Source organism: Aethalodelphis obliquidens, unplaced genomic scaffold (assembly GCF_003676395.1).
Source record: "Aethalodelphis obliquidens isolate GAN/ISIS:26980383/991018 unplaced genomic scaffold, ASM367639v1 scaffold4, whole genome shotgun sequence".
NCBI lineage: Eukaryota > Metazoa > Chordata > Mammalia > Artiodactyla > Delphinidae > Aethalodelphis > Aethalodelphis obliquidens.
The window spans coordinates 54,216,856-54,232,370 of record NW_020837948.1 but is presented as its reverse complement, the minus strand read 5'-3'; positions in this window follow the sequence as shown (position 1 = coordinate 54,232,370).

The window sequence follows — 15,515 nt, the reverse complement described above, 5'->3', positions numbered from 1 at the left end:
CTCCCCAAAAGATTTTTCTCCCCATAAAATGAAAAATAAAAAAATATGAACAATTTATATAAGAGAAAGTACAAGTAAACTTAAGAAAATATACTCAATCTCGCTGATAGTTAGGGAAATTTTTGAACAATCATATACTGTACCCATCAGATTGGCAATAATGAAAATATTTGATAGTATTCAGATTTGGCAAGGGTGTGGGAAAGCAGGTATAGTCACACAATCCCAGTGGAACTATAATTAGTACAACACTTTGGAGAGCAATCTAATAGTATCTACTAAAAAAAAAAATTCACATGCCATCTGACTCAGCAATTTCACTTCTCAGTAACTCTCCTCAAGAAACACTTATCCTTATGCACAAGGAGGCATTCCCAAAATGTTCAATGCTTGTAATGAAAGGCTGGAAACAATCTAAATATCCAACCATGAGGAATTACTAAATACACTTTAGAATACTATATAGCACTTAAAGAGCTATGGAATGGGTAGACCTTCAAGACGTATTATTGAGTAAAAAAAGAAAGTTGCAGTGCCTGAAAATATGATACTATTTATGAAAAAAGAAAAGAAAAAAAACAAAAACACATGATTATATAGCATCCATGAGTGCATTTAAGTCAGTACATAACAGAAACACCTGGAAGAAAACACACCAACTGATAATAGTAATTTAACTCTGGGGATGGAGGGAGAAGACCAGGGGTAATTTTATTTTTACAAGGAGAATTAATTCACATATTGCTTGAGTATTTCAGAACCAATTATACAAATATATGAATCAATTATAAAAATTGTGAAGAGATCGATACAAGAATATGAGAAAGTTTCAGCCTCAGGACATTGCTGAGCTTCATGAGAGGGAGGGATATAACTGGGGCCTTGTCAGGAGTGTTCTGTGAAGGGGCGGGTCTTGGGATGGGGGATGGGAGGGGTCACTGAGAATAAGTGCACATGTGAGTGGTCCCAGCAGGGCAAGTAGGAACAAGATGTGGAGCGGGCTGCCTTAAGCAGGATGTGTTTGGGGAACACACAGGAGCCCTGCTTTACTGGATCTTTCTAAAAATGGCTGTATAATTTTTCTGATCATAAAATAATCCATGCTGATTGCCCTCAAGTCCAATTAATACAGAAAAATATAAAGAATAAGTAAATATCACCCATTGTTCCGCCTCTCAGAGATAATCATCATAAATATTTGTGTGTACACACTTCCCTTGACTGCCCCTCAGTACCCAAGCACAGACAGTGCCCATCAGCTGATGACTCTCACCCTGCACAGCCCTAGGAACTCACCACAGGGCTCACCCAGGTTGGGGTGCAGGCAAACATGTCTTCATCCACATCCCTAATTAGGCCCCGCTGATGAAGGAGTTACCTGAAAATTCACAGGGCTGGTGATGAAAGTGAAGTGGGTACAAATATCTTCTAGACAAGGATAAATATTATTTCTTAAAAAAAAAAAAAAAGAGTAAAAGAAATACCTATTCCTCAAAACTATATTCTACCCCCCATTAAATGTCCAGCTCATATTGCCAGTCAGCAAAAGACCACCTGAAAAGTCCCCTGTCGGCACTTTTCCCAGGAGTAGAAGAGCCCAGGGCTCCTTGTTCTCAAAGTCATCCCCAAGGTCCTGGACCAATAGAACAAGGGCAGCTGAGTTTGAAATGCTAGGATGAGGAAGTGCTTTTCTTCGTTCTCATTGATAACTCCTATGCCTCTTTTGGCCTGATGCTTGTCAACAAGAGATAAAAGTGCTCAGTAGCTTAGGAGGAGGATGGGCGGTCGCTGGGATGTTCAGGATTGTAGTAGGCACTGGAGACGCACAACTAGCCTACGCTTAGGGAAGGCGCCTCTCCCTCCTCCTCGGAAGGACAGAGGGCCACCCAGATGGTCACAGATCCAAGGTAGTGTATTCAGATGGAGCCACATTTCTGAGGACCTGTAGGATTGGGGAACTGGGTAAGGAGTTGGCTGTAATTAACACCAGGTTGTCATTATGGATTTTTTACGTTCTAAATCAGCGCAAGTGGATAACACAATGTCTTTTGCAAGCAGACCCGTGTCCATGCTGCTTTCCACTGAAGACAACCACATTGACTGAGGTCTGATGACATGTGAAGGACTGTGCCAGATTCTGGGATGCCAAGATCAATGAGATGCCATCCTTGACCTCAAGGAACTTACAACATAGTGGCCCACATATGTGAAACAGACTGACTCCAATGCAGATGGAATGACATAAGTGAACAATAACTACACACACACACCAGCAGAAAAAAGAAAGAAAGAAAAAAGCCTTCCAGTGAGCCTAGCACTTTGTAAAATGCTCTCCCAGGCACAGACTTCAGGCCTCACCTATTTTATTCTCTCTCTTCATCCTGACTGATCCTAGTCACCCAAAGACCATTCTCAGGTGTTGGGTCAAGTTGTAGTGTCTGTAGACCAAGTTGGATCGCTTGTTGGACAAAGAAGTGGATAAGGATTATCAGTTGAGGGCAGAGAAGATCTACCTCTTCCCTGATGAAAAGAATTTGCAAATGGAACCTTTCTGCTGTGGTGTCATCACATGGCAGCTTCATATTTAGCTCCTCTGGCAAGTAGGGATAGCCCAGGGTGGACGCACTGGAACACTCCAGTCCAATCCTTGCCCCCCTCCTTCCTAGCTACGCTTGGAGTCACCACCCACTATGGGCCTTCTTCCCCACACTTCCCAACTCATGATTTCGCTTGAGTCTGTTTTAAGGTTTGAGTTGTACTGGACCACTTATAGCCTTCAGAGGGCCCCTCAGAAACAGAGTTTGTGGGATTCAGGTTATGAAGCTGCCCTGCCTCCTGACGTTGGATCAAGTGACATATAATGATTAAAATGACCCTCTCCATGTCCCTAGCCACCCCTGGCACCAGACCCTACATTTCAGTCCTGGGCTTGAAGCTTCTTTGGAAACCTACAAAGGCTTTTCCCTTCACTGTGAATAATTCCTGATTTCATGGTTGTCCTCACAAGAACTCAGCTTCCATTTGCTCTTGGCCCTCCACCTCTGCCCAAGGGCATCTGTCGTGGAAGTGCAGCTGCCCTGATATCAGGGGGCATTTCCAGGGAGCAATACCTTCAGGGTGATTGTGACACCTCCACTTGTCTCGCCTCCACAGGGTCCTCGCTCATGCCCTGCCTCTCTATCCCCACAACCACTCTCTGAACACAGGCTTGTGTCATTTCTTGCATTTCTTGCCTGGACATGTGTCAACAGCCTTCTACCAGGCTCCTGCCTCCTGTTCTTACTCATTCCTCCCTCCCTTCTTCCCCCCTTCCCTCCCATTTTGGGAGATAATTATGAGGACAGGTCTTATCGCACTGACCTTTTCAACCTTCCAAGATTTCCAGGCTTCAGTAGCTCCCCATGCCTGTGGAAGGAAGTCCAAGCTAGAAAGGCAGCCAGAGGCTTCCCAACTCCTTACATCTGGCCTCAATTTCTACTCGACGATGCTACACACAAACACACACACACACACACACACACACACACACACACACACACACACATGCTCCAGGTGTGCTTTCCCCCCTCTCCTCAGTACGTTGTACCCTTTCCACTGGGCTGGGCTGCACTCGATCCCCTGAAGATTCCTCCTGTTGAATCCCTTCCTCACTTCTCCTCCTTTAGGGGTGTTTTGTGTCTCGGGAGCTGAGTTTCCACTTCTTGCTTGAAGAATTCTCCCTTCCCTTCCTCCTCTATCCAGACTGATGGTCCCTCCCCTGCTGCTCCCACAGCAATGTGCTCAGGCTGGTATTGTGCTCTTTCCATCCTGCTTTGCAGGAGCATCAGTTTTGGCGTAAACTCTCCCTCACTGATTGTAAGTGCCTTCAAGGCAGGAACTGTCTCATCATAGCTCTGGACCCCATCACCCACAGGGCCCAGCACAATAAGAAGTTGCTGAATTCCTCCGTTCAATGTAGAATATAGAATAGTAAGCATATCAACCTAGATTGGGTGCCAGTTCTGACCATTCTCTTCTCCCTCAAAAATAGATTTTTCTCATTTTCTACCAAGAAGCTCAGTCCTCCATCCACCTCTATCCACCAACTTCCTTTCACCCTATAGATTTATACATGCCCTCTCTCAGCTTAATCAAAGCATAACGTTTTGTCACATTGGTTTCCTATGTTATGAAGAGATAAATCATTATAGACACATTATAGCCACGAGGATGTCTTCTTGACCCCTTCTTTTCTGTTACCCAACCCCATCCCAGGGGTAACTACTTTCCTGAATTTGGTATTTCTATACTTTATATGGATTTAGCCATATATGGTCAGTCCATTGAAATGGAACCTGGGAGAGGTTGATGATTCAGCAAATAAATAAAATGTGGGTGTTTATAACTGTGCTGTAGCAAGAAATTCCCATATGACAATGCATTGACTCCCAGACTAAAAGGGTATGACAGGCAGTGAGCCCACAGTTAAGGTGTCTCTCTCCAGGGGGTTTCTTCACTGCATGAGGGTCATTGAGACCTAGAGCTTCAGGCCTGGGCAACAGTCCCCTCTCCCCTCTACACAGCCTTGATCTCTTCACACAGCCTTGGTGGTAAACCAACGCGGGGTTCATCTCAGCCTAGCTCTCCACCCACCAGCCTAGATCAGCATTTGTAAACTGATCTAGCTCAATATGTATCCTTCACCCACAAGAGCAGATTGCGTTTTCATATTTTCAAATTTTATATAAATAGCATTGCTACTGTTGTGTGTATCATTCTGCAAATTGCTTTTGTTTTGTTTTGTTTTGTTTGCTCAACTTGATGTTTTGAAGGTTTATAATCCTTTTAAAATCTCAAAAAAGTATTCCACTGTATGAATATAGCAAAATTCTTATCTTTATTTTTTTCCTGGTGAAAAATCACCCAGTTTAAGAATTCTGACCAACAAGCCACAGAAAACATACTTGTGCGTGTCTCTTTGTTAATAGGTGTGTTTCTCACTTTTCTCACTTCAGGCTTTATGACAATCTGATGAGTGCATGAACTGGTATCTCCTTGTGGTTACAATTTGTGCTGTTTTATTACTAGAAAGAGGTGAACCATGGAAGCAGGGCCTTTTCTGTAAAGGGCCAGAGAGTAAATATTTTAGACCGGTCATTCTCCGTCGCGTAATTGACCCTGACCTAGAAGTACAGAAAGCAGCCACAGACGTTCATTCATAAGTTAATGGTCATCTTTTTTTTTTTAATTTATTTTATTGAACTATAGCTGATTTACAATGTTGTGTTAATTTCTACTGTACAGCAAAGTGATTCACTTATACATATATATATATATATTCTTTTTCATATTCTTTTTCATCATGGTTTATCAGAGGATATTGAATATAGTTCCCTATGCTATACAGTAGGACCTTGTTGTTTATCTATTCTATATATAATAGTTTGCATCTGCTAATCCCAAACTCCCAATCCATCCCTTCCCCACATCCCCTACCCCTTGGCAACCACAAGTCTGTTTCTGTGTTGTAGATAAGTTCATTTGTGTCATATTTTAGATTCCACATATAAGTGATATCATATGGTATTTGTCTTTCTCTGTCTGGCTTACTTTACTTAGTATGAAAATCTTGAGGCCCATCTATGTCACTGCAAATGGTATTATTTCACTCTTTTTATGGCTGAGTAGTATTCCATTGTATATATGTACCACATCTTCTTTATCCATTCATCTGTCAATGGACATTTAGGTTGTTTCCATGTCTTGGCTATTGTAAATAGTGCTGCTTTGAACATAGGGGTACATGTATCTTTTTGAATTATAGTTTTGTCTGGATTTATGCCCAGGAATGGGATTGCTGGATCATATGGCAACTCTACTTTTAGTTTTTGAAGGAACCTCCATACTGTTTTCCATAGTGGCTGCAGCAATTTACATTCCCACCAACAATGTAGGAGGGTTCTTAACAGGCATCTTTTGATCCAACATTATTTACAAAAATAGGCAGCCAGTCAGCAGGCTGTAGTTTTCTGACCCCTTGTTCAAGATACACTCTCTGAAAAACACAAACCAGTCAAAAAATAGGCAAGATCTGAACAAGCACTATGTAGAAGATAATGTGCCATTAGCCAGTAAGTATACAAACAGTTCAATCTCTCGAGTCACCAGGGAGTTTGTGATCAAATTCCCTCCCTGACAGCCCGGAAGGTCTTCGGGTACTTCTCCTAACCAGGCAGGTGGAAGCCATGCAAATGACATCAGTGTTGAGAGCATCTTGGGGCAGCTCTACCCACCCAGAACGAGGGGGCCATCCCTGTCTACTCTTTATTTACATTGAGAGTGTTCAGGACCCTCCTTGGAGCCTTCAGACGCATGTAAAAACTGTATATCCTGCCGTTTAGCAAGTAAGGGAGGCAAAACTGCATCTGGTGAAATCACTGATACGATGCAGAGAAAATTTCCAGACCATCTTTCCTGAAGGTTAAATTCTTTCTTCATGAGAGGAGAATTGGACAATGGGATCACAGAGCAGAGGCAAAGAAATTTCCAAAGTCCTTTCTGCTTGGTCAGCTGTAATATGCTTCCTCGGAACATTGCTGACCTCAAACATTTTAATGACTCAAGCTTAAAGAGAGGTTACCCTTAGAAAATCATCCCACTACCCTGAAGTGGGATCAGCAGGGAAACTAATAGCTGCAGAGTTTTCAAAACACTCCATCCTCCCTGCGTTCAGTTGGCAACCTGGGAAAACACTGAGAACAGATGGTTTGTGATCAGGGTTTAACAAGCAGACCTGGGAGGAACTGAACTTCTGCCTGTGACCAGCTGAAAGAAGAAGCCCATGTACGCCCCCTGGGCAGCAGGGAGGCCCTGATCATGTTGGTGCTAAAGTCAGGGAAGGACCACAAGTAACGGCAGGGCGAAATGCAGGCCTATCTCTCAGTTAAGACAATGCCAGTCCTGCTCTGACCCGTCCAGAATGCTTTGAAGACATCCTTATCTCAGGTGTCAAACAGCTCTTAGCTGGGTGACGTGGCAGATGCTGTGGGCCATACCCAACTCGGGCACACGAGATTTAAACATAGGTCACCCATAGTCCCCCAAGGAACCCCAAACTATATTCCTTTTCAAAAGTCACCTCTATAGAATGATCCGTTCACCTTCACCCCATCCCCTTGCTGCAAACCAAGTGAGAGAACGAACCGCCTACAAAGCATAAATCTGCTGACACCACAGCAGAGGCCTTGGAGAGGCTTGTGACAGGCCCAGGACTCCAGTTCTCTGTGTCAGGCCATAATTAGCTACTTTAGTCAAAATGTCCCCAGTACAGGACATCTTCTATATGATATGAACTCAGTTCTCTCAGAAAGGGCAATGGAAGGATATGTTTTAGCCCTGATGACTATTTCTCAGGAACTGTTTTCTTAAAGCCTGTATGACCCAGGACAACCTCAGCTTTCATCAAAACATAGGAATAAATTGTGGCAAAGTAATAGTACTAACTGGGATTATACAGGCTCTTGTCCATTCCTGACCTGCTGCAAATGGGTGTCCCACAAATAGTGCTGGCATTCCCCGGAGGCTCCCTCATGCTCCCAAATAAGACCTCTCCCACTACTGGGGCAACTGCTGTGTCTGCTGGGAACTGACCCCACTCTGCTGTGGGCGCACCACTCACACACATCCTCCTGGGACCACTGGGCATCAGTGACCCCCTGCTGAATCTTCCGGGGGTACCCATCCAACCCAGACCCTGCCCAGGACCCCGCAGTGCTGGTTCCTCTCAGGTGTGGATGATTAGCCTGTCCCCTGACTCTGTGTTTCACTTTGCTACTTGTACTGAAGTATCTCCACTTGTACTCCCATGTCTCACGGAGCCTTTAATGAAATCAATTCTTTTAAAAAAATTTTATTGAAGTATAGTTGATTTACAATGTTGTGTTAACTTCTGCTATATAGAAAAGTGATTCCGTTATACATATATGTATTCTTTTTTATATTCCTTTCCATTATGGTTTATCACAGGATATTGAATATAGTTCCCTATGCTATACAGTAGGGCCTTGTTGTTTATCCATCCTACAGATAATAGTTTGCATCTGCTAATCCCAAACCCCCAATCCTTCCCTCCCCCACTCTCCCCTCCCCCATGGCAACCACCAGTCTGTCCTCTATGTCTGTGAGTCTGTTTCTGTTTCATAGATAAATTCACTTGTGTTGTATTTTAGATTCCACATATAAGTGATGTCATATGATATTTGTCTTTCTCTTTCTGACTTATTATGATAATCTCTAGGTCTATCCATATTGCTGCAGATGGCATTATTTTATTCTTTTTATGGCTGAGTAATATTCCACCGTATATATGTACCACATCTTCTTTATCCATTCATCTGTCAATGGACATTTAGGTTGTTTCCATGTCTTGGCTATTGTAAATAGTGCTGCTGTGAACATAGGGGTGCATGTATCTTTTCTAATTATAGTTTTATCTGGATATATGCCCAGGAGTGGGATTGCTGGATCATATGGCAACTCTACTTTTAGTTTTTTAAGGAACCTCCAAACTGTTCTCCATAGTGGCTGCACCAATTTACATTCCCACCAACAGTATAAGAGGGTTCCCTTTTCTGCACACCCTCTCCAGCATTTATTATTTGCAGACGTTTTGATGATGGCCATTCTGATGGGTGAGAGGTGATACCTCATTGTAGTTTTGGTTTGCATTTCCCTAATAATTAGTGATGTTGAGCATCTTTCCTGTGCCTCTTGGCCATCTGTAAGTCTTCTTTGGAGAAATGTCTATCTAGGTCTTCTGCCCATTTTCCAATTGGGTTGTTTGTTTTTTTGTTGTTAAGTTATATGAGCTGTTTGTGTATTTTGGAGATTAAGCCCTGGTCAGTCACATCATTTGCAAATATAAAATCAACTCTTATTGCTTCTATCTGGAGCCTTTTTCTCAGTAAGGGTCAGATACTGCTGACACCATAGGGTCAAGACATCACACACAATAAGGACACAATTGAAAGTTTCTGAAAAGTATAGTGATAAGATCAGATCTGAGTTTTAGAAAAGTAGTTCTACTACCAGGATGGACGGTCCATGGTAGAGTCAAGAGACTACAGCCAGGAGGCCCAATTAGGAAATTAAGTTGGTAGACTAGGCCATGGTTTTCAATTAATATATATTGGATGAATGAATGACGGAGGCAGGGGTAAGAGTGTAGGGAGCCAGCCCTCGCCCTGCTCCAAGCAAAGCAGCTTTCTGTTGTTTTGAAACTAGACTTCTATATAGACTTTGTTTGAGGAAAGTGTCCTGTGATTTTAAAAAGGAAGTGTGAAAACCAGGCTTTGGGCAGGAAGTGATGAGAGGCTGAATTAAGGCAGTGTGCGTGAGAGAAGAGAGAAGAGAAGTAAAGGGCAGTTCAGGAGCGAATTCCAAGGGCACAGAAAGAACAACAGGATGTGAATACGATTTTTGTTGGTTTGTTTGTTTGTTTAATTAATTAATTAATTTATTTATTTTTGGCTGCGTTGGGTCTTCGTTGCTGCATGTGGGCTTTCTCTAGTTGCGGCGAGCAGGGGCTACTCTTCGTTGCAGTGTGCGGGCTTCTCATTGCGGTGGCTTCTCTTGTTGCGGAGCATAGGCTCTAGGCATGCGGGCTTCAGTAGTTGCGGCACACAGGCTCAGTAGTTGTGGCTCGCAGGCTCTAGAGCGCAGACTCAGTAGTTGTGGTGCACGGGCTTAGTAGCTCCATGGCACATTGGATCTTCCCAGACCAGGGATCGAAACTGCACCCCCTTCATTGGCAGGTGGATTCTTAACCACTGCACCACCAGGGAAGCCCATGATCTTTGTTTTTATTTTGTTTTGCTTTGCTTTCAAAATAAAATAACTTTTGTTGGAATTTTTTGTTGGAATAACTCCAACAAAAGAATGCTTAGCAAGGTCTACCAAATCTGTCTCAAAAATATTTGATAGGGACTTCCCTGGTGATCCAGTGGTTAAGACTTTGCCTTCCAATTCAGGGGGTGCGGTTTCGATCCCTGGTCGGGGAGGTAAGATCCCACAGGTCTCGCGGCCAAAACACCAAAAAAAACATGAAACAGAAGCAATATTGTAACAGATTCAATAAAGACTTTAAAAATGGTCCACATCAAAATAAAATCTTTAAAAATAAATAAAAGACAAAATTTTAAAAAATTGATAACAAGTTTTTAATTAATATTTTAATGCAAATTGATACTTTAACATTATTTTAAAGATCACATTCCCAGGTACATTCAATGTTTCCCTGTAAATATGTGGTTTGATTTGCTTAGTCATCAACTCATACACTCCTTATTAGGTAGTATCTCCTAACTGAATGATTAGCCTCTACCTGAAATATACATTTCTAATCAGTCTCAATTAATGAAGTTGAAGAGAGGTACCTTTGGCCCACCCAGAATTTGTCTTCTAAGCCATTAGATAAAGTTAATCCCAATCAGACCCTCCTTTGGGCCATTTAATTCATGAGAGACCCATATTGTCCCATGTACCAGTGGTAAAGGATGAGACCCATATTTTCCCCCAGTTCCAGCAGCTCACTTCACCTTGGTTCACCCCTCCCAGAGCCCTGAAGGATGGACACTACAGCAAAAACCTTCCCCAACTCACCCAAGAAATGGGGAGGTGTTGAGCAGTGGTTCTCAGAATTGGAGTTCTCAAATTTTGGAATGCAGTTCTGGGGACCATCAACATAGGATTGCCCATGTTATTTTTCCAAGAAAGAATATTAAGAAAACAAGTACACTGACTACAATCATTTCCAAAAAGACACCTCAACACCCCGAACTGAGAAGAGTCATCTCAAGAATAAAGGGTGGTTCTTTAAATTGAATACACTTTGCTTTGTGACAAACTTTCTGCACTGGAACTTCAATGGTGTATTTTAGCTTAGACCACTGAGACCTTTGCTGGTGACCAGCACCTCCCAAGGGTCGGCTTTGAGAGCCAGCAGTGTGAGAGCAAGTTCCCAGAGCCTGGAGAAGAGTTCCTGCCTCTTCCTTTGTTCCCAATACCCTAGAGTCCCAGGCAACTGCAAGGGAAACCACTCCCACTGGAGGAAAATGGGAGCTATGTTGCTGCCTTCCAAGCTGGGGCCTGGAATTTGTTTTTCTATTCATGAAACAGATATAAATGGTGGCTTGTTACAGCTGGAATATCAGGAATAGTCAGTAAAGTTACAGGTAAAGTGATATATTAAAAAAGCTTCTCTAGACTGACCTGGGAAGTTACCCATTGTTTCTATCTGGAAGTATGTTGTGGTGTCCAAACAAATGACATGGAAATGAACTTGGAGCACAGTCTTATCAGAAGCTGGAGGCAACCTGTGTTCTTGTTGGCCTCCTGGTCCCTTCAGACCCAACATGCAGTGTTATTCTTGTCCCTGATCCCCTGATGCAAGTAGGAATAGCTGTTTAATTGGCACCTCTTCATTAATGCGCTTGGAGTACTTTCTGAAAATGTGTGCTCTTGCCACCTCTAGGACAGCTGCCTGGGTGGTGGAAAGGGCCCCTGGCTGGGAGTTAGAAGCCCTGGGTTCTAGTTCTGCAGCTGCCTCACATTAGCTGTAAGCCTCTGGGCATGGGTGAGTGACTGCTCTATACCTTTGAAGTCCTTCCATTGTCATCTTTCTCTGCTTTATGATTTTATGGCAAGTAGATCACAGATGGTGATAGAATCTTTCCATGGCTCCCTTTTCTGGGCAAAATGCAGTGAGAATAGTCCAACTGCTCTATTAGGATGTCTTTATTTTTATGAATTTTCCACCAAATGCATTGCTTTCTTTAGTTGGCTTGGGTTTTGGGGACATAGGCTAGGCTATCATGTCCACAAATGCTCTTGACAACAGGCAACAGAGGATGTGGGAGCCAGAAACTTTGGAAGTTCTCTAACTTACAGTTCCTGCTGGGATTTTGATTCGATTAACCTGTTTCCCCTTGATAAATTACTGAGGCTTCTCTTTCCCCTGAATCTCTTCTTGTGCCTTTGTAGCAAAACAGGCCAAAGAATGTGCTCTAGAAATTGGTCACTGCCCTGTTTTGAAGGTGAAAGATTGCTGGGTATCACCCTGAAAAAGGGACTCTCCTATTAGATGTTTCTGTTGTTCTAAGCCCACTGTGAGCTGTGCCTTTGACTTGGCAAAGAAAGTCATCACTTCGGAAACTATTTCTGGCCCAGCACAGCTGTTCTTGACTTAGGTTCAGCAAATGCCATCATTTTTGCAGACTCAGTCCCCATACCCCCAGAGAATTACTATGACCCAAGTGTGTGACTTATTAATGAGTGAACAGAGTGAGTCTAGGGTCTCAACAGATGTTACCCATTGGACATTTGATTATATGCTCTGGTCTCTTAGCTGGCCTAATGCAGTCTCTTAAATGCAAAAGCCCAAAGATAGTCTAAAACCCTGTAGGCTCCAGCTCTGGTTTTTCACTAGTGAAATCAAGGGATCAGATGATAATAGTGATAGTAATAACAATAGTAGCAACTCTCATTTATTTGGTCCTAATTATATGCCAGGTAATATGCTAGGTGTACTTTATAAAACTATTATGCCCATTTACAGATGAGGGAAAAGAGATCCTGCAATTTGCCAAAAAACTCGATAGCTAAGAAATGACAGGCCTGGAATTTAAACCCCGGTCCACCCGGGGGAAAGGTTCACCTTATTCCGCTATGGTGCATGGATTAAAATACTGATGTAGAGACACGGAGGCAGATATCTGTAACTCTGGCTCCGTCCAGCTTACAGATCCTTGTTAAGGTTCTTTAACAGCTTGTCCTTAATCCTACTAAAACAGCAGCCACCTCCCCGGCCCATTCCCACCTGCATAACGACAGAACTTCCTCTGTAGCCTTTCTTGTGTCTCTGGGAATATGCGAGTCGTGGCACAGGAAGTTGCGGCCCCAGAACTCAGGCCACCACTTGCACTTCTCTTGTTCCTCTTTGCTGGCCTTCTGATCAGCCGTATGGTGCGTAGTCTGTAACTTTCCACAACCTGCCAAAGCTCCTGGTGGTGTGAAACCACCTGGGACCTCTAAGAAACCTTGAGCTGTCTACCTTCCTTCTCCAGCTGCTTCCAGGGCCCTTGATGGCTCTGCTCACCCCTGAGCATCTCGCTGGCTGGAGGGGAAAGGACTCTGCCTTCTGTGTCCTGTTCTTTTGTGTTTCATTTGACGTGTGTATGGCAGGGGTGGGAAGATGCAGACCAGGTGCAGTCTTACCTGGACCCACTCTGGGATTACAGTTCTTTCTGTTTCTCCATGTGGTCCTTCCATTCAGGGCATGGAAGCATCCAGGACTGGATCAGAATTGTTCACAGAGCAGGTGCTGTGCTCAGTGGACTGGGCCAGACCTCCTTCCTCTGCTGAAGGAAAGTGTTTCTCCCAGGCCTGTCCTTCCCTGCCATTTGGTGTGCACATCTGTGTACGAATCCATAGGCTCCTGGGCCCGTGGACACCCGGAAATGTGGCTAGAAGGAGTTCGGTGGTATCTTCTAACAAACACTGGGAGTCCAGGTGTCAGGAGAGGAAGTCAGGGGAGGTGTGCGTTTGGGTGGGATAAGATGCTGAGCTATCTATCTACCGTGATTGTATCCCTGTTTTTCCTCTTTCTCTTCCTTCCCGTTCAAGCAGATAGCTGCTGACTCTGTGCTCCTGCCTCACAGGAGGTTTGTGGCAGGGCACAAGGCAGACTTTCCTTCCAAGCTTTGGAAACAAAAGCCTAAGCCCTTAGCAGAAGACGATTCAATTGAAAAAGAAAAGGGGGGGGGGGCAGATTGTACTGAAGAAACAGGGAAAGAAATAAGCGATTCCCCCAGCCTAGAAAGATATTCTATTCGACTAGGAGGAAGTAAAGAGGGAAGTAATAGGGAGAAGGATTTGTAAGCCCTGCTTCCTGGGTGAGTGCCATCAGCAGGGTACAGAGGCAACCTGGCAGAGATGCTTGGGGGCAGAGTGAAAGGCGGGGAGGGAGTTGCACGCAGCCAGCAGCACAGAGAGAGGCTGGGCCTGAGGGCCCATGCAGGCTGGGCAAGGGCGAGGCTGTCTCAGAGATAAATTGTGTAGATGGGGACCAGGTGGGCCCCACCCCAGAGGCTTTCGCACTGCATAAGCTCCAGAAACACTGGCATAAATAGTTGTAGGGAGGGGACCCCTGGAAGGACTGAGGTTGTGCATTTTCTGTTTCTTTTTCTTTTTTTTTTTTCTGCTAGCCAGGAGAAATAAGAGCTTGGCATTAGAAATTAAGTCGTTAATTAAGAAAATGAAGAAAGTTATTCTTAAACCTTGAGTTGGCGGACTGGGATTGGAGCCCTCTTACCCATGTTTGCACCTCTTGTATTGACCCAGGAAAGAAAAGGCTGTGCTCGTGGTCTGGCCTGGTATTTGGCAAGACTCAGACCTTCTGTTCTGGACCTGAGAATAGTAGCCTTGACCACAACTGCCTTCATATTGTGCTTTCTTTTCCATTTCATTAACCATTCAGTGAAACAGTTTTAAATGGAAAGCACTCAGTAAACAGCATTGCGCTTTTCCAGGACCTCAAACTTCAGAGGGATGTCACAAAATCACCTTCAGAGAAGTTGAGTGCCTGTGAGGCCAAGAAAATACTTAAAGAAAAGTATTTAAACATTGCAGAGTGCTGTATTTCCTGCCTTATAATTGTGATAGATGGTATGGCTTTGTTTTTAAACACCTAATCTTTAAAATGGCTCTGCTGAGAAGCCTAGTGGGTTTTTTTTCCCAGAATATGTCCACCGTGTATATTAAATTGACTAAACATTCAGAAGAAAGAGCACAAATCAGACCCAGGAGACACTATTGCTCAGTGTAAGTAGGAGGGAGGGAGATGTTACCGATACTGAAAATACACTAAAATTCTGATTAAAATACCAGATTCAATCCCATGCAAGCCTCTTAGGAACACTCTCACTGTTGAAAATAAACTGGAAAAGAGTGATTACCAACTGACATCAGCATCTAATTGTTTAATGAACATTACATGGCCTGGATCCTGTTACTAATGTTTCTGTCCTTTGAGAAATGTCCACTGATGAAGGAAAGTTCTTTTTTGGTGGCAAAGTGACCTTCAGAAGTTGGACGCTCTGAGAGATGACAAACAGGCAACATCTTTTTCTTCTTTATCCCAAGTCAAGTTCTGGCAGTTTCTGACAGGTCATAAACACACATGAAATGCTAAACTTAGCGGGTTGTTAGATGCTTTGCTTCAAGTTGAAAAACATTTTTAAAATAAATTTTCCTTATGTCTCCTTTTTTCCACATTCTCAACTCTGACATTCAAGCATACTTCACAAACCAACATGTAATAACATTTGAAAACCAAATTCAGAAAAACGCTCATGAATCCAGACTCCACTTTTTTTTTTAAACATCTTTATTTGAGTATATTTGCTTTACAATGGTGTGTTACTTTCTGCTTTATTAACAAAGTGAATCAGCTATACATATACATATATCCCCATATCTCC